The 21,037-nt window shown below is 35.4% G+C and overlaps 1 pseudogene; it reads right to left on the bottom strand.

Moving 5' to 3' along the window:
- Positions 1 to 2,208: 2,208 nt before the first annotated feature.
- On the bottom strand, positions 2,209 to 16,686 carry LOC131045071 (laccase-3-like; annotated as a pseudogene).
- Positions 16,687 to 21,037: the final 4,351 nt, after the last annotated feature.

The following is a 21,037-nucleotide window of genomic DNA, read 5'->3' as shown; positions in this document are numbered from 1 at the left end:
TGTTATGTAGAGATAATGGTGCTGATTTAGTTGATGAGATAGTTTACAGAAGTATTGTGGGGAGCTCGATGTTTCTAACCCACACAAGGCCTGATATTACATATTCAGTTTCACTTGTTTCAAGGTATATGACAAATCCATCTGAAATACAGATGAAGGAAGCCAACAGGATTTTGAGGTATGTGAAAGGGACTTTAAATTTTAAAATTCATTAGTACTCTTCTGAAAATTTCAATCTTGTAGGCTTTAGTGATTTAGATTGGGGAGGTAGTATGGATGACCATAAATCCACATCTGGAAATTATTTCTCTTTTGGTTTTGGTTTGATTACATAGAGCTCAAAAAAGAAAATCATTGTTTCCCTCTCATCCACATAAGTAGAGTATGTTGCAATTACCTTAGCAGGTACACAAGCTCTTTGGCTCAGAAATTTTTTGGAAGAAATTGTAGAAAAGCAAATTCAACCTATAGTGATTTATTGTGACAATGTGAGTGCCATCAAGTTAGCAAAGAATCTAGTTCATCATAGTAGAACAAAGCATTTTGATATGAAATATCACTCCATACAAGATTTGGTGTTGAAGAAGGACGTTGAATTGAATCACATCAGCACTCAGGATCAGCTAGCAGATATACTCACTAAGGCGGTTGCCAAAGCTCAATTTTTAGCTCTATGAGATAAGATTGTGAACCCTCTCAGCATCAAGGAAGAGTATGTGGTGAATTGATGTTTCTCGAGCATGCATCTCCATGCATTACCATTTTCTTCGAATCCACCGATCATGCGGCTGCAAGCTTGACTATTTACCCTCCACTATAATGCACCACCACATGATCCAAGATCAACCACCAAACACCACCATGCAACAAGCTAAATTTAGGAGGGTTGAATATAATTTTAGAATAGTTAATATTTTTTTAGTTTAGCATATAAAGAATCCTATATGCATGCAATTTTTTCCAATTAGCTCATTCGGTGATAAAGCTTAGTTTAGATTTTAGATTTTAAACAATGCAAATTAAATGGGACATGCAACTCTAGTTCCACCATAATTTTAATCTTTTTTGTAATGCTGATAATTATGCATGAATCTAGTGAACAACAATCTAAACATAGACACATGATATGCAAGATTTTTTACAGTGTAACTATTGTTTTGTTTAAAGCTGTGAACTTATTAAATAGCCAGTCTCTCTTTTTTTTCTACAAGCAGTAATATAGATTGTATGTTCTCACAGCAGTAATATAGATTGTATGTTCTTTGTGAGAACAGGGCACTCTTTTTCTGAATTGTGATTTTTTTTTGCAATTCGTCTATTATTATAATTGGCTATTTTCTGCTATTTTATTTGTTAAATCAGATGGCTCTAAGGAGACAAGGCAGCTTCAAAATTCAACATTTTGTTCAGATCCTCGTGCATTACATGGTTCCTATTTTAATCACTTTCATCTTAAGTTTGCTTCATATTCTGCTACTTTAGGTCCTTTATTTTATTTTAAAAGAAAAAGAAATATTGGTTTAGATTTTGCACCTCTTGTTGTTTTTATGGTCTTTGTTATGCTAAATCAAGTCTTAGGTTTTCAATTTGTTGATGGTTTTGGTTTTTATGTCTTTACATTCATTGCTTCTACTCTTGACATTGTTGTACTTTCTGTAAGTGGCTCTTCCAACTCTCACTACTATCATTAACTCTCACTACTATCATTAAATGTTATTTATCTATAAACAAGACCTGTAAACTAATAAATCATATGAGAAAACTATCATATAACCAAAGTTTTCAACAATTAAATTTTTTTTTTTCAATTTTCATAATATTTCTTTCTTAAAACTATAATGTAATTTGATCATTTATATACCAATTTTAATCAAAAGACAAATATTATTAAATGTATATAAACTTGTTGAGAACTCTAAATATTGACTGAAAAAACTAGCAAAGGGATCTATTGTTCGCAAAATACAATATTCAATTACTATTACAAATACAAAGCAACAAATACACTTAATGACACTGGAATACTCTTCCTAAGGTAATATAGTTGAACTAAAAACATAAGGATAAGCTTTATCATTCCTTTTTAATAGCATACATCACTCACTATATCTTATGGATGAATTCATTGAAGCATCGTCTCTAAAATAAAATCCAGAGCACGCTAGGGTGATTAACACGAGAACAAAAATTTTGATGTTATAATCTGCACTAGCATTCTGGGAGATCATTGGGAGGACCCTTCAAACTTTCAAGCTCACTGTGACCGTTCTTCACTAGTAAAACCATGCTTAACCCCCATGTTACATGATCATCAAAGTGACAATGTACGAACCAAACACCTGTACAAATCAAACAATCCTTCAGTATTCCATACATATTTCCAAATTTCAATTTTTAGTACTCCTAAATCATATCTAGAATCATGACAGAATTGTTACGTTGTTCATTACCTGGATTGGTAGCTTTGAATCTGACAGCAGTCCATCCATTCACAGGAGTTCCCACAATATTTCATTGTGGATGATCGACTAGGTTGAAAGAGCTTGGATCTGTATCATTATTATAATTTCCAAAACCCTCTCCTACAACATAAAAGTCATAACCATGAATATGCATTAGATGGTTATCTTCCTGGAAGATACTGGTTCCCTGGAACACAATCTGAACTGTGGCATTATATTCAATCACTTTCACCCTCATTTTAGAAACTGGAGCCCACAGGGTTTTGGGTACATCACCAGTATAATTATACACAACTGGTGGATGTGAAGGAAATTTGGTGCTAAAGACTCCATTAACACCGAACTGATAAGCTTGCAGATGTAAGGAAGCAAAGGTGTGCGGAAACGCTTCCTACACTAGTCTTGAGAGGATGGTTATGCAACTTTCAACTTAAATATTACTAAGATATCAAGAAATGCACAATAAAGCATAAACAAAATAGCAATGAACACATAACACAGTGATTACCGTGGGGAAACCCTTCTGGGAGAAAAACCCCACCCTCCAAAACTCGCACCATGTATTATCAAATCAAGCTGATTACAATACATTTGCAATGCAAGTTCTTACAGGAGCGCATCACCACAACTCGAACTCAGAGAGACTCCTTCTAGCATCCAGTCTTGCAAAAAACTCAATTATCAAACTCCTCCCCAAGCCCTCCTTTTATAGTGATTTTACAACCTGGAAACCACTTGTGGTTTTACAAAACCATGGGCTTAACCACCATGCCACATGGTGACCATTTTTGACATTTACATTTCCAAAATGGAAAAACAACTAGGTTAAAATAGTAATACCGTCCATAATTTTGTCCCCTAGCTTAGACCCTCTTAAAAGTCACAAAATGAGTCATTAAGGCTCTAAAAATGGCCCACCTATATTCTACTATGGACAAGACTCATTTTTTTAACAATTCACTAACCATTTTCCAATGCATAAACATGTGGAAAACTACCTCAAACAAATTCTAGAATTTTCCAGAAAAAGACTGCAAGGTTGAGACACATGTTTCTCAACATTCTCCCACTTGTCGAACACCTTGCAAGAGTCAGGGGATCCAAAATATCATGGACTTAATTGCTAGGGGCCGAGAGGCCCATAGACTCTGAACACCATCTGCATTTCTCTGTGCTCACAGGCTTAGTTAATGCATCAGCAACATTCACCAATGTTTCTACCTTTCCCAGCTTCACCTTGCCATCCTCAATCACATTTCTCACAAAATGATATTGTACATCAATGTGCTTGGTCCTGGCATGAAAAGTAGGGTTCTTCACTAGGCAGATTGCACTCTGACTGTCACTGTAAATTGTCACTGCACCCTGTTTGAACTCTATATCTGAACACAATCTCTTTAGCTAGATGGCTTCCTTACAGGCATGAGTAGCTGCCATATATTTAGCCTCAGTAGTGGACAAAGCGACCACAGCCTATCGCTTGCTCATCCAACTGATTGCACCACCGAATAATGTAAACACATATGCACTAGTGGATCTTCTTCTATCAACATCACCGGCCCAGTCTGAATCCACATAGCCTCGAATATCTAAGGAATGCTCATTTCCTATTCCATGAAAACATATCGAGTACTCTGAAGTACCCCTCAAGTATCTGAAAACTCCTTTTACTGCATCCCAATGTGCTCTTCCTAGATTAGACATATAACGAAAAAGAACTCCCACTGCTTGGGCAATGTCTGGTCTTGTACAGACCATAGCATACATCAAACTTCCAATAGTACTCTGATATGGTACTCGACTCATCTCTTCCATCTCCAATGGGGATGTAGGACACTGTGAACTAGAAAGATTTGTTCCCATTGTAATAGGAACACTCAATGGTCTTGAATCCTGCATACTAAATCTTTTCAAAATAGTACCAACATACTTGCTCTGGCCTAGCCAAAGCTTTCTGTTTTGTCTATCTCTTACAATCTCCATTCCCAGAATGTACCTAGCTGCACCAAGATCTTTCATTTCAAACTTTATCGAGAGCTGAGATTTTAACTCTGCAATCAAATCTTTTCCTTTGCCAATAAACAACATGTCATCGACATACAGGGCAATGACCAAGAAATGATCACCATCAGATTTAAAATATATATAGTGATCAGATTTAGATCACACAAATCCCAAACTCAATACATATGTATCAAACTTCTGGTACCACATCCTAGGACTCTGTTTTAAACCATACAAGGATTTCTTCAACTTACAGACCAAATGACTTTTACCTTTCATCGCATAGTGCTCTGGCTATGTCATGTAAAATTTCTTCTCCAAATCTCCATGAAGGAAAGTTGTTTTCACATCCATTTGCTCGATCTCTAGATCATAGGCTACTGCAATAGAAAGTAAAAATCTAATGGATGTCATTTTGGCTACTGGAGAAAAAATCTCACCATAATCTACTCCCTCAACCTGAGAGTAACCTTTGTCAACCAAATGTGCTTTATACTTCTCAATGCTTCCATCTGAACCCATCTTCTTCTTGAACACCCATTTACAACCAACAGGCTTTCGTCCTTCAGGCAATGGTACAAGGTCCCATGTTTCATTCCTCTTAAGAGCTGCCATTTCTTCATCCATGGCTATTTTCTAGGACTCTGAATCATTCATACCAAGAGCCTCTTCTACAAATCTCAGTTCATCAATGTTAGCATTCAATGCAAATATGCATCTCCAATCATCAGGAGAATACCCATACCTTTCAGGTGGTTTCCTTTGTCTAGTAGACCTTCAAGCAAGATCTGGTTCAACTTCAGCTTCAGGTACCTCTTCTTCCTCTGATGATTCAGAACTCATAGAGCTCTCCTCGACTTCTTGTCTTTCTAAGGGCCTTGATTCAACTTTCTCCAGTGTAGTAGGTAGTTGAATCGCATCTTTCTTTTGTCCTGTTTGTTTTGGCTGCACTATAATAGAAGAAAGCTTAGTTTCTCTAAAAATAACACTTCTTGAATAAAATACATTTTGTTCAATAGGATTCCAAAGCTTGTATCCTTTTACACCATAACTATATCCGATGAAAATACATTTAACAGCTTTGTTGTCGAATTTTGTCTGCTTCTCCTTTGGCACATGAGCATATGCTTCGCAACCGAACACTCTTAGATGTCTAAGTGAAGGCTTGTGGCCCGACCACGCTTCCATTGGCATCTTATCAACAAGAGCTGATGTAGGAGACCTATTTATCAGGTAGCAGGCAGTGGCTACAGCTTCAGGCCAAAACTTTTGTTCTAGTCCAGCTCCACTCAGCATACTCCTAGCCTTCTCCATCAAGGTCTTGTTCATTCTTTATGCAACTCCATTCTGTTGTGGAGAATACAGAGTTGTCTTCTCTCTTTTAATACCACAATCTTTACAAAATGTGTCAAAATCATTGGAGCAAAATTTACCACCATTATCAGTTCTCAAACATTTTATTTTCTTTCCAGTCTGCAACTCAACCATTGCTTTAAATACTTTGAAATGACTGAAAACTTCAGTTTTACTCCTAAGAAAATAAACCCATGTTCTTGTACTGAAATCATCAATGAAAGAAACATAATAAAATGATCTACCAATAGAAGGAACATCAACTGGACCAAATACATCTGATGGATTAGATCCAAAATACATGAAGATTTATGAGAACTCGAGTAAAACTGAATGCGGTTTTGTTTACCATAGATACAATGCTCAAAAAAATCAAATTCACGATTGCAATCATTCAACCCATCAACAAGGTTCTTATTTTTCAAGGTCCATAGACCCTTCTCACCTATGTGGCCAAGTCTCTGGTGCCATAACATGGTCTTCTCTGCAGGCAACTTTGATTCAGTAGACAGAGCACCCTTGGGTACCCAAAAACCATGACCATCTGTTGAAAGAGAAACCCTCTCCTTTTCCAACTGAGTAGTCTTTTTCACAATCTTATCAGAAGTACTATTGCACTCAACTGTGCCTACATCAAGCTAGTATAGTGTACCCAATCTGCTTCCTCTTGCTATCACCATAGCACCTCTTACCATTTTCACACCTGCTTCAGAAAACTATGCATGCACACCCGCATCTATTAGCTTGCTAACAGATAACAAATTCCTTGCTAGTCCCGGGATATGCAAGACACCATCAAATCTTCTAATTCTACCATCAGAAAATTTCACACGAATACTTCCATGACCAACAATATCATGTACTGAGTTATCACCCAAATACACCTTACCACCATCAAAATTTTCATACTTACTAAACCAGTTTCTATTAGGAGTCATGCGGAAAGATGCACCTGAGTCTATTAACCATGCATTGTCACCTGCACGAGTGGCCAAGGCCGCGATGAAAGCATCTCCATCTTCCTTCTCAGACTCAGAATCAGAATCTTGCTTCTTCTTCTTCTTTTTCTTCTCCTCTTTGCAGTCCTTTCGGAAGTGTCCGGGTTTGCCACAGTTCGAGCAGATTGCCTTGGACTTCGCAAGAGATTTTGATCTCCCCTTATTCTTGGACTTAGAACGGCCATGCTGCTTTTCATTCTTGCCTCTTTCTTTTGGTCTTCCTCGAACACTCAAAGCCTCTTTGGCATTCAGAGAGACCTTCCTTCTCATCTCCTCATAAAGTAGAGAACCAACAACATCCTCCATCTTCAAGACGACTACAGTGCTCCCTATGGCCATCACAAGGCTGTCCCATGAGTCTGGCAATGAACATAGCAGGATTTGGCACCTTTCTTCTTCATCCATTAGCACCCCAATAGAGGTCAACTGAGTTACCAACATATTAAAGCTTTCCAGATGCTCAAAAATTCATCCACCTTCTTCCATTCTCAAAGAATACAATTTCTTCCTTAAGAAGATCTTGTTCACAAGTGATTTCGCTTGGTAGATCTCACTTAGCTTCTTCCAAAACTTCTTTGCAGTAGATTCTTCATGGACATTTATCAGAATAGAGTCTGCTAGACACAATCTGATGAGACCTTTAGCTTTTCTATCAGTCACATCATATTGTGTGGCTAAAGTCTGATCTACGGGCCTATGCTTATTCTCATCAATCGCATCCCATAGATCTTGATCAATCAACAAATCTTCCATCTTCAGCTTCCATATCTCAAAGTTTGTGCCAGAAAACTTATCTACATCAATCCTCCCTGATATACTTGCCATCTTTACGATCCTGTAATATAGAAATGAAAAACTCTGCACAAGCTCCCACTCAAACCTTGATTAGCTCAAAAAATCCTATACCCATTAAATAGAACCAAAATTGGCCAGGCTCTGATACCACTTGTAAGGAAGCAAAGGTGTGCGGAAACGCTTCCTACGCTAATCTTGAGAGGACGGTTATGCAACTTTCAACTTAAATATTACTAAGATATCAAGAAATGCACAATAAAGCATAAACAAAATAGCAATGAACACATAACACAGTGATTACCATGGGGAAACCCTTCTGGGAGAAAAACCCCACCCTCCAAAACTCGCACAATGTATTATCAAATCAAGCTGATTACAATACACTTGCAATGCAAGTTCTTACAGGAGCACATCACCACAACTCGAACTCAAAGAGACTCCTTCTAGCATCCAGTCTTTCAAAAAACTCAATTATCAAACTCCTCCCCAAGCCCTCCTTTTATAGTGATTTTACAACCTAGAAACCACTTGTGGTTTTACAAAACCATGGGCTTAACCACCATGCCACATGGTGCCCATTTTTGACATTTACATTTCCAAAATGGAAAAACAACCAGGTTAAAATAGTAATCCCATCCATAATTTTGTCCCCTAGCTTAAACCCTCTTAAAAGTCACAAAATGAGTCACTAAGGCTCTAAAAATGGCCCACCTATATTCTACTATGGACAAGACTCATTTTTTTAACAACTCACTAACCATTTTCCAATGCATAAACATGTGGAAAACTACCTCAAACAAATTTTGGAATTTTCCAGAAAAAGACTGCAAGGTTGAGACACATGTTTCTCAACAGCAGAATGGCAACTTCTAGCAGCACAAAAGATACATTGTTCATACTGGATGTGACTCTGGTATTGTTAGGGCCACTACAGGTACCACCGGTTTCACAAGGATGTAAACCAATTCCTACGGTTATGATACTACTGTCGCTTATGCTTTGGGGAATGCCCACCGGATGCTCCTCTGAAGCCAGGCTTTGTAAGGATTGGGTAAATGTGGTCACAATTTCAGTGTCATTTGTTGAAGTTAATCACCAACTACCAAAACTAATGCTGCCGTATTTCCTTTCTTCCTCTCGTGGTATTATGTCTTGTCATCTGTAGTCTTCTGATCAAACAAAGGACAAATGCCAACTTGTTTTGGATGGCAAAATCTTCCTCTTAGATCTTTCCACGGTGATCTAGAAACTTCAATTTTAATATGTTTTTTTTTTGTTTATTGTGTGACATATGATTAGAAAGAAAATATATGTAGTTTTGAAATATATATGTAAAAAGTGTGTGCCTAGAAAAAGAGCTGCAGAAGCAGTCAATGAAAGAGAAGAACAGGGGTTTTGTATAGCAGCAAAAAAACATTTTGTATAGCAGCAGAAGAACAGGGGAGTCATGATATTTGAATTTTTCTGAGTCTACAAAATGAGGAGACCTCAATAATATGAGACATTTTGTAATCAGTTCTGTGATAGAATGAAAAGAATGGATTGTTGATTTAAAATCTGTTTTCTTTTATCTGCCCTATTTTTTTTGTTCTGTTTTTTGCTCCCCTGTTTCTTTCCAGCAGTGGTATTAGAGCTGAAGGTTAAAGGTTATTGGGTGAAGTGATTGAGGAATTTTTTCAAAGAGATAGAAGGGTTTTTCACAGTCTATAATAGTAGCTCCAAGCACAAGTTTGACAAATCCACAGCTCCCACAGTTTAATGGGAAAAATTATGATTATTGGGCAATCACAATGAAGACATTATTTTGTGCACAAGATTTATGGGAGTTTGTTGAAAATGGCTACCAAGAACTAGTAGATGCAACAACATATAATGCATTAACTCAAGTAGAGAAAGACTTATTGAAGGAAAATAAAAAGAAAGACTCAAAAGCCCTCTTCCTCATCTTTCAAGGAGTGAATGAAAGCATTTTTCCAAGGATTCAAACAGCAACAAAGTCCAAGCAAGCATGGGACATTCTTCAAACAACCTATCAAGGAATGGAAAAGGTAAAAATAGCTAAGTTGCAAATGTTAAGAAGGGATTTTGAGACCATCTACATGAAAGAATCATATACAATAGAATCATTTTTCACTCAAATCATTGGATTGGTAAACCAAATCAGAACTCATGGTGAAAACCTTGAAGAAAGAAGAGTGGTTGAAAAGGTTTTGAGAAGTTTGCCTACAAGATTTGAATCTATTATGGTGGCCATAGAAGAGACAAAGAATCTCTCACAATTTTCAGTGGATGAGCTTCATGCTTCACTCATTTCTCATGAGCATAGACTAAGCAGGTCAACAAATTCAAATTTGGAGCATGCATTCAGGACACAAGTTTCAATCAGCCATGGTAGAGGCAGGGGAAGAACAAATTTCAGAGGTAGAAGAAGAAATTCATATAGAGGTGGAAGAGGCAGCCCATCAAACTCAAGTGGAAGAGGTAGCAGCCCATCAAGCTCAAGTGGAAGAGGCAACTATCAAACATCAACTCAAAATCAACCCCAAAGCCAAAGGTATGACAAATCCTCAGTCCAATGTCATTATTGCAAGAAATTTGGGCATTACATAAATGAATGTAGAAAGAAGCAATATGATTCTAGACAACAAAGTGCAAATTTTACCAAGGAAAATCAAACTCAGGACAACATGTTCATCGCTTGTAATGTTGCACAAGAAAGTGAGAAAGATATATGGTTTTTAGACTCGGGTTGTAGCAATCATATGACTGGAAATTTGGAAATGTTTTCTAGTTTGGATGAGAGTGTAAAATCAGATGTAACATTGGGAAATGACAACAAAGTTTCAGTTATGGGTAAAGGTAGTGTCAACGTTCTAACCAAAATGGGGGAGAAAAAGTATATTTCAGATGTCTATTTTGTTCCTGGACTGAAACATAACTTAATGAGTATAGGGCAGCTCATTCAAAAAGGGTATAGAGTCTATTTCAAGAACAAAGAATGCACAATTTTAGACAAATTTCCAAGCAATCAACTCATAGCAAAAGTCCAAATGACAAGCAATAGAATGTTTCCCCTAAGGATAAAACCAGATTTGAAAGTAGAGTTTTCTCAAGAACATAACACAATGAATCCATGAGTGCATGAAGGAAAAGTTGCAACAGTCCCCCAAGTAGTTTATCAAGCTGAAATTAAAGATGAAAATTGGTTATGGCACCTAGGATTTGGGCATCTAAACTTTGGAAACTTAAACTTATTGCATAAGAATAAAATGGTGATGGGGTTGCCACTAATAGAAAAACCGGATAGAATATGTGAAGGATGTATTTTGGGTAAACAACATAGAGAATCATTTCCAGCCGGAAAGTCAATTCATGCAAACAAACCATTAGAGATTATTCATTCAGATTTGTGTGGACCAATGCAAACACCTTCCATTGGTGGGAGCTACTACTTCTTGACATTCATTGATGACTTCACAAGAAAAATTTGGGTCTACTTTCTAAAACATAAGCATGAGGTGTTTCATTATTTCTGTCAATTCAAGGTTCTTGTTGAGAAACAAAGTGGGCACTACATCAAAGCATTGAGAACAAATAGAGGAGGTGAATATATCTCAAATGACTTCATAAGATTTTGCAAAGACCATGAAATCCACAAACAATTTACTGCAAGGTATACCCCACAACAAAATGGTGTCGCTAAAAGAAAAAATAGAACAATAATGGAAATGGCAAGAAGCATGTTGAAGGCAAAGCATTTGTCAAATGAGTATTGGGTTGAAGCAGGAGCATGTGCAGCATATATAATTAATAGATCTCCTCCTAAAAGTGTTATCAATATGATTCCGGAAGAAGCATGGAGTGGAAGAAAACATAATGTTTCTCATATGAGAGTATTTGGATGTGTGACATACACACATGTGCTAGATGAGTTGAGAAGAAAGTTGGACAACAAAGGAGAAAAATGTATATTTGTGGGATATAGTGATGAGTCAAAGGCATACAAGTTATACAATCCAATCAGCAAAAAGGTTATAATCAGCAGAGATGTGCAGTTCATAGAAGATGAAGCATGGGATGGAACTTTGGACAAAACAATCAATATTGCAGCCAACATACCACAAGAAGAAAATGAAGATTTTATATCAGCAAGTATTGCTTCAAATGCGACTCCTCCTATAGCTGTTCAAGGTCAACAAAGTGGACAACAAATGACACCATCAAGTGTAAGGACAGCCCCACACACTAAAGCAAATACTCCATCAAATGTGCAAGTAACACCATCTTCAATTGGCAGTCTTGGTGCTGGACCATCAAGCCCACATTCAACAAATGCAAGTGACATGTCCAATCCTACATTAGCAAGCTTGAGGAGACAAAAAATCAAAAGTTTAAGGGAGATTTATGAACAAAATGAAGGTGAAAATAATGCAGGTCAGACTTCTCTTTTTGCTTTATACTCGCATGTAGATGATCCAATTCATTTTGAAGAAGCTATTAAGGAAGAAAAATGGGTGCAAGCAATGGATGAAGAAATTGATGCAATTGAAAAGAATGAAACATGGGAGTTAGTTAGTTTTCCACAAGGAAAAAAGGTGATAGGAGTGAAGTGGGTTTACAAAACAAAATTGAATGCAAATGGAGATGTACAAAAACACAAGGCAAGGTTGGTGGCAAAAGGTTATTCACAACAACCTGGGGTAGACTACAATGAGACATTTGCACCGGTTGCCCGCTTAGACACCGTGAGAACAATACTAGCCATAGAAGCTCGAAACAAGTGGGCAGTATATCAAGTGGATGTGAAATCAACTTTCTTAAATAGTATTTTAGAAGAAGAAGTCTATGTGGACCAGCCACCAGGATATGAGATTTTGGGTCATGAAAACAAGGTTTACAAGCTCAAAAAGGCACTTTATGGACTCAAACAAGCCCCAAGAGCATTGTATAGCAGAATTGATAGTTATCTTTTACAAAATGGATTCAATAGGTGCAGTAGTGAGCCTACATTGTATACCAAGATGAATGAGCAAGGTGAGATCATAATTGTTTGTTTATATGTTGATGACTTGATATTCATTGGTGATCTTTCAACTGGCATGTTCAAATCAGCTATGAAGAAAGAATTTGAGATGACTGATTTGGGTTTAATGAGATATTTTCTTGGCATTGAAGTAAGTCAAAATGATAAAGGTATTTTCATTTCACAATCTAAGTATGCAAATGATATTTTGAAGAGGTTTAATATGATGAATTGCAAATCAGCACCAACACCAATAGTGACAGGTTTGAAGTTGAGTAAAAATGACAAAGGAGCTAATGTAAATCCAACTTTGTATAAAAAACTTGTTGGTAGTCTCATGTATCTAACAGCCACAAGGCCAGATATAATGTTTGGAGTTAGTCTCATTTCAAGGTTCATGGAGTCTCCAAAAGTTACACATTGGAATGCTGGAAAAAGAATTTTGAAATATGTTAGTGGAACAAAGAATTATGGAATATTTTACTCAAGGTCAAATGATTTCAAGCTTATAGGATACACGGATAGTGATTGTGCTGGCAGCATAGATGATAGGAAGAGCACTTCTGGTTATGCTTTTCATTTTGGATCAGGCGTAGTATCATGGGCTTCAAAGAAACAACCAATTGTTACTCTTTCATCAGCTGAAGCAGAGTATGTAGCAGCTACAGGGGCAGCGTGTCAAGCCGTTTGGATGAGAAGAATGTTGAAAGAATTGAGGTATGAACAAGAAAGTGCAAGAAAGAATTGAGGTATGAACAAGAAAGTGTCAAGCCGTTTGGATAGGTATGAACTCAGCTATAGCATTGTCAAAAAATCCAATATTTCACAAAAGGAGCAAGCATATAGACACAAGGTATCACTTCATCAGGGAGCTGATCAACAATGGAGAAATAATTTTGGAACATTGTAAGTCAGAAGACCAACTTGCTGATATCTTCACCAAATCATTGGGAAAAGAAAGTTTTGTGCATCAACGAAACAACTTGGGTATTGTAGATGGCAGTTGTGATTAAGGAGGAGTGTTGGAGTTAATCACCAACTACCAAAACTAATGCTGCCGTATTTCCTTTCTTCCTCTCGTGGTATTCTGTCTTGTCATCTGCAGTCTTCTGATCAAACAAAGGACAAATGCCAACTTGTTTTTGATGGCAAAATCTTCCTCTTAGATCTTTCCACGGTGATCTAGAAACTTCAATTTTAATATGTTTTTTTTTTGTTTATTGTGTGACATATGATTAGAAAGAAAATATATGTAGTTTTGAAATATATATGTAAAAAGTGTGTGCCCAAAAAAAGAGCTGCAGAACCAGTCAATGAAAGAGAAGAACAGGGGTTTTGCATAGCAGCAAAAGAACATTTTGTATAGCAGCAGAAGAATAGGGGAGTCATGATATTTGAATTTTTCTGAGTCTACAAAATGAGCAGACCTCAATAATATGAGGCATTTTGTAATCAGTTCTGTGATAGAATGAAAAGAATGGATTGTTGATTTAAAATCTGTTTTCTTTTATCTGCCCTGTTTTTTTTGTTCTGTTTTTTGCTCCCCTGTTTCTTTCCAGCATCATTGTATATTGGAAGCTCTGGAATGATTGGAGTGGCAGTTGCATTAGAACCCACGTAGCTCATAATGGCGGTTGTTGTGGTGTTATCAATATTTGCTTCAGCTTGAGTAGTGTATACTTTGGCCCCAATATAGTATTTGGCTGTCACTTGATTGGCTGTGAGAAGAACGTCTGTAGTCTGACCAGATGTTAACATGAGAATGTCAGTTGTGTATGGCTTTGTGTAGGAGGCATCCACGGATACCACTGTAAGATTGTGTGATGCAACCTTGAAAAAGAGGTGATTATTGACTGCAGCATTGACAATACGAAGAAGATAGGTTTTTCCCTGTTGTACAGAGAACTTTGTTGTTCCTGCACATATAAAATTTCACTGCTGAATATGTTTTCAGTGTTGATTTTGTTTTGTTAGAAATGAAATTGGGTGTGCCTTAGTTGTATTCACAGTGGTCGTTTCTGGATTAAAATGTGTAGAATTAATTACTAATGGGTTACCCATCGACTCAAAATCGAATAATTTTACCGAATCGAATCTAAATCTAAAGCCTTTTTCAAGAAAAGAGAAAATTGATACCTGATGTTGAGCAGGAATAGAGGTCTCCTGGCTGTCCATTTATGGTGAAAGCATCTGAGATATTCGGCGCACCTCCAGTCAGATTTGCTTCAGCTTCCACTTCGATGGGATCACTGTTCCACCACTCCCCTGTTCAATATTATTATTTAGGTCAAGTAATTAGAGTCGCAGGGACAATCCAGTGTGAACGCACAAGGGAAAAGTCTAAAAGATGGAAAACTATGAATCACAAACACATTCTCTATTCAAAATCACTAACACTTCACAGATACAGCATAAGTTTTAAGATCCCAGTATATAATTCTTATTTCAATTTAGAATTTATAGTTGACATGATATATGAAAGGATTCCACTTGACACAATATCAAACGTAATCTTGTAAGAATAAAAAATGAAAACTTTCTTAAAGCAGTAATACACTGTAACTACAACACTCGGAAATGAAATACGTATGATTCGCTATAACTTTAACCTACATTAATTTTTCCATGACCTATGGAACTGATAATATTATATTATTAAATATTGTAAAGGAATAAAGTAAGTTTTGGGAATGATGGAGATGAATAATGCATATATTTAAATTGTTTTGGTATAGAAAAAATAGAAAGAGTGGGTGCTCTCATTATTTAGAATTTTGTAATAAATTGTTGTTATCATTGAATTGAATTTAAGAATTGGGTCAATTTGATGAGTACAGATTTATTTTTTAATTCATAGATCTAATTTTGTTAATTGCGAACTGTCACTCTCTAGTTTATTGAAATCTCTACTTTTTACAAGTTATCAAGGATTGACAATATTTAAAAATTCCATAAAGAAGTCAGATGTACATGCTGACATGTTTCCATAAATAAATGATAGCTACATTATGGCTAGATTATCCTTTAAAACTATTTTTTCAAAAAGATAGCTATAAAGAAATATCCAAACGCTAGTTAAAGCTTTGCTTCGTTGTTGTGCTTCCAATGTGTACTGCTAATTCTTCTCTGTAACTGATCTGACAGCTTCATGAATCTTAATACTGAAGATTGATCAAGAGAGTCGGTTAAGTAAATTTGATCAATAAATATCATATCCTGATTTATTTATTTTTTGTGGGGTTTACTTTCCTGCAAAGGCTGTTTGCTTTAGAGAATAGTCCAAATTGTAATTCTAGTCTAGAGCCAAATGAGCAGAATACGGAATGTAGGAGAGAAAAAAAGTTGTCTGATGATTTTCTATAACTAGTTTTACAGCTTCATGGGTCTTAGTATTAAGAAAGATTAAGAGAGTCATCTAAGAAAACTATAAGAGATCTAGTTGTGCACGTTTATACTTTCCCTTACCGAGTACTAGAGGATTCTCGGCATGTGGGTGGGTAAACGGGTATGAGCTACCCTTCTTTGGAAGGATGACCATTGCTCCATGAACTGTTGCACGGAGCCATGACACATGGGCATGCCACCACAACGTTCCTTCCTGATCAATAATGGTGAATGTGTACGTAAATTTCCCCCCTTGTTGGATAGGGCATTGTGTAATGTACCCAGGTCCATCAGACCATGCTGTACGAATCTGTCTGATTCCATGCCTGAAAAATCAAATTATTGTTAATGGATCTTGAATCATCAATGGAATTGACTGTCTACAATCACATTCCTAAAATAAAAGAGTTATATTTACCAGTGGATTGTAGCATTGTGCTGAGCTCTATTAATAACTGTAATATTAAGTGTGTCGCCATTTCGAGCATACAGAGTTGGACCGGGAAGCTGTCCATTCACTGTGACTATGGTATAATTCTCACACAGCCGAGTAATATTTGTCGGTCGAATCTGTGCAAATCAATCAAAAGAAATTTGTTTACTGTGTTAGAACTCTTATATATAAATATGGCTTGGATTGTGTTACTGCATCCAGCTCTGAAACCATGTTCTCCCTTCATGTCTTATCTTACAGACATTTAAACTTGTACAAATCACATGGGTGAAGGACATAAGGCAATAATTTAGACTATTTTAAGTGTGATGGCGATTACATCACCACTTATATGTGGACCAGAGACATTAGGTAAGGATCATTATACTATTTTTTAATCCACGTGAAATCAGCAGCCATTTGTATTTTTTCAATTGTCGGCAACAGAATTTATAAGTGTTTTCTTCCGGAGATTCAATCCTGAACTCAACTGCTCATGTTTATCCACCAATAGCAAATGGGGGTAGTGCTTTCTTAGCTGTGGATTAACTGCTCAAATGGTGATAGTGCTTTTCTAGCTGGGTAGTTGATTCACAATATTTAAAAATTACTGGATTCACAAAGTTGTCTCTTGCTTAAAATTTAATGTTTGACAAACATTATTTGCATTTTATTCAGATATAATTACCTCACATATTTTTAATTCCATGAAGTTTGAAATGCAGATACTCTCTTTGACATTTTCCTACAAGGGAGGAAGAAATTAAAGCCAATATCTTGTTTGAAAAGCATGTTAATAGTTTATTATAAAGTTTTATTCTTTTGAAAGTGAATGTGAAAGTAAAAGACCAATAAATAATACGAAAAATCAAACACTCAACAGCCTTGCGGTGGGTTAGCAAAATAAATTTAATTGAAACGCACGAATTCGGTGCAGTGAGGAATCATTCAAAATGTTTTTCACTTCTTTGTAGAAGTTTTGAATATAATTGGCCATATGCATTGTAATGTGGAACCTAATGGTTGACATAATAGAATTTAAAGAAAGTTACATTTCAAATCTAGTTCAATAATTTTCTTTGGGCAGCCCAACCATGTTAAATTTTGTTTAATAGATTGTAAATTATTTTAGGCTTTATATTTTTAATTTGCATGTATTTTATGTATTATAAGAAGAAATATAAATATCTTGGATTTTATTATAATTAGTATTTGCATAGTATAGAGTTTGAAATCCATAAACTATTCATCAAATCTTTTTAGAATTACAATAGATAATTATAGACAAAGTGAATGGTAGAATAAGTTAAGAAAGAATATGTTTCACGGAGAATTTTATCTGAGAGTAGTTGGAAATGGAAGTAGAAGAAATCCAACAAATTTTTTTGTGTATGTGCAATTTTTACTCTAAAGATATTGATGATGAAACTAGAAACATGACAACTACCAACATTTGAATTAGTAAATTGAAAGGGTGGGAAGAGGAATTGAAAGGGTTCTATGAAAAGATAGACCAATAGGTTGATAGAAGGGACATGATGAGGCAATTGAGGTTCTGCAGGACAACTAGGTGGCCCTCAAAAGGAAGATGGAAGATATGATAGCATAGAATAACGAAATATCAAAGAACTTTGTGGTTCTCCAGGCCATTCAGGACGAAATTAATAGAAGGAAGACTAAAAAGAAACACCACTTGGATTCATCCCCTACTACTGAAATGGAGCGGCCAATGTCAAGCGCCAAAGCTACACCAGTTTCCCTTGTTATTTCTTTAGGTAAAGGTTAAAACAAGAGGTTCTTCTTTGACAAAGTGAAAGCAATTAGTCAAGATTGGGAAATTGAGTAAAGGCCGCCACTACGTTGGCCATTGGTTTGTGCCTTCGATGAGGGTGTCATTGTTTTTTTTTTGTTCTTTTGTCTAGTCTAGACTTCTAGTTTTGTGGTGCTTGGTTCTGGGTGTGAGCTAGGGTTTGTTCTTTCTCTCAGTTGGCTTCCTAGTTTGGGGCTCTCACTCCTCATGAGACCCCTAGTTTCTTCACTTTAGTGGTCATGTAATGGTTTGGGTCTCTCCCTGTTTAACCTAATAAGAATATTTGAATTATTAAAAGGTATACATTTATAAAAAGCATTAGTCAGGCTATCGTTCAAGGGATTCATGATATTTAGTGAGATGCAATGAAGTTCTTAAATAATGCTAAACAAAAGTCACAAAGAAGTGCTTATCATGCTTATTAATTATCATACATACTTATAAGCCTTCACTCACTATAGAAATTGATTGTATTATTTGGTCCACATCAAACAAGAAAGACATTAATTGGAAATTATGTAGAGACAGTTCATCCATTGACAACATGGGGCATGATGACTCAAGGAACTTTTTGAAGTAAATTTTGATGAAATCAATACCGTAATTAGGCAACACAAAGAAGGAAAATTTTAAAAGGAATATAAATGTCAAAAGTCCATTATTATTATTAGGGAAGAGTTCTATATACATTACCAAGTCATATTTTCTCCGACATCTAAAGTCTATAAAATTTTATTCACCATTTGGTTCCATCCTTTGAAGCACTATATTTTGAGCCTTCAAGATTAATTTTACTTGTAGAAATTTCCATAGTCGGTGAGGCATGGGTACTGTAAAGAATGGGTACAATGTGAAATGTAACTTTTGAAATGTAAAATTTTATGGGAGGGGTACATGAAAGCTATGAATTTTTTATGATTTTTGTGGCATATTATATGTAAGTGTTATTAATAATTGAGATGATGTTCAATAATTAGGTATTGGGTAGTATGGATGATCTTCTCAAAATTTACAATATTTTTTTGATCCCTCTACCCAAAGAATTTGAAAAATAGAATGAAGAAATTCCAAAACTCCCTATAATATTATTGGATGACGAGGATGAATATGAGGATAATAAAGAGGTGGTAATAAGGAGTCTGAATTTCTTACTGAATTGGACAAACACAATGGAGAACATATCCCCTAACTAGATTTCAACCTACATTCGCTAGGAAGGCCTGGAGCACCAGATTCATGAAGATGAGGTGGATAGAGAGAGCTTTGTAGACTAGTCCAAGATGGACCTTGAAGATGAAGGTTAGATGAATGAGAGAATTTTTGGTTTCTCTTTCACTAAGTAATATATTAACATATGATCAAATATGTTAGAACCGTATATTTCCTAGTATAGTAGGTATTATCTAACAACAAAGAAAAGGGTTTTTTGTTTTATTAAATGTATAAACTTATAATCATAAAGTTGTTAAAGCCTTTAGATAAGAATAAGTATGCTTGATAATTGGTATAAAAACTCTATTTCCCTTTCAGTTTTATACTTACTGTAATTTGAATATTTCCTATCATGAATGGGGAATGGCACTTACCAGTAGTTTATCTATAAAAATAATAATAATAATTGACATAATAAGAGAATTTACTACATTATTAGGCCCTTATTATTTGTTTCAATTTATATATATAAATATTTTAATATATGGGATACAAAGGATTAATTTAAAAGTATGTCAAATATCTAAATCCAAAATATTCTATTTATAGGTAGAAGTGAGTGCGAAGGTTTCATATATGAAATTTGGGATATTGTCACAGGCAGGGAAAGAAATACTTGAAGATATGTTGTAGAAAGATTAAGAATTATAGAGTTGTGATAATTATGAAGTTATTTTGCTAATGAGTTAAAGGGAATGTTAAGTGTTTTTAGGTTTACAAATATATTATAGCTACTCAAAAGCTAGTGCAAGAAATTATTTCATAAATGAAGCAAAATAAAAAGACTATAATTGAATTAGTTCCCACAAGAGTAACACAAGTGCATATGAAAATAAAATAGAATTATGAGATCTCATAATAGAATAAATGAATAAAAAGATGTAGGAGTAGATATACATAGGAGAGAAGGGAAGGAAGACTAACCAATGATAAAAGTATCTCCAACTACAAAACATGGGTAGCAATTAAACTCATTAAAGCATGTCATCTAGCCTTATTATTTCAATTGTTATAAATTAGAAAGATAAATTAAATATGTGAGAAAATAAATAATATCAAATTAAAGAAAGAAAAAACCCTATACTTACACCCCTTTTATGCACAAATTAGGTGGGTGAAAAGATAGGTCTCTAAAAATGAGGCTTGCTGATTTACCCATGTAAAAATAAATCCCCTTAAAGAAAGCAACCGCCAAAAGAAGAGAGATAGAATCCCACCAAAATAGAGAGGTAAAATAACCCCTATATTAGAATGAGAAATGAAAGAATAAGTAGCCCCCACAAAAGGAGTAGACTCCCATAGCCCTTAAAATGCTCATAAATAGATAAAATTATTTTTTGTGATGGGTTTGGTAAACATAACAATAATATAATCATAATATTCACAATATTAAAGATTAATGACCTATCTATAAATAAGCTAATGAATGTACTATATGTGAACCTTTATATACATGGTCCATTAACAATAAACTAGATTTTATAAAATCTATATGGAACTTTGGTTGCAACAAAATATGAATCGTTGTCATATGAGATAGATACCAAAATTTTGTTAGAATTT

Source organism: Cryptomeria japonica, chromosome 9, assembly GCF_030272615.1.
Source record: "Cryptomeria japonica chromosome 9, Sugi_1.0, whole genome shotgun sequence".
NCBI lineage: Eukaryota > Viridiplantae > Streptophyta > Pinopsida > Cupressales > Cupressaceae > Cryptomeria > Cryptomeria japonica.
The sequence above is the reverse complement of the archived record's forward strand: the minus strand, read 5'-3'. Positions and strand labels throughout refer to the sequence as shown.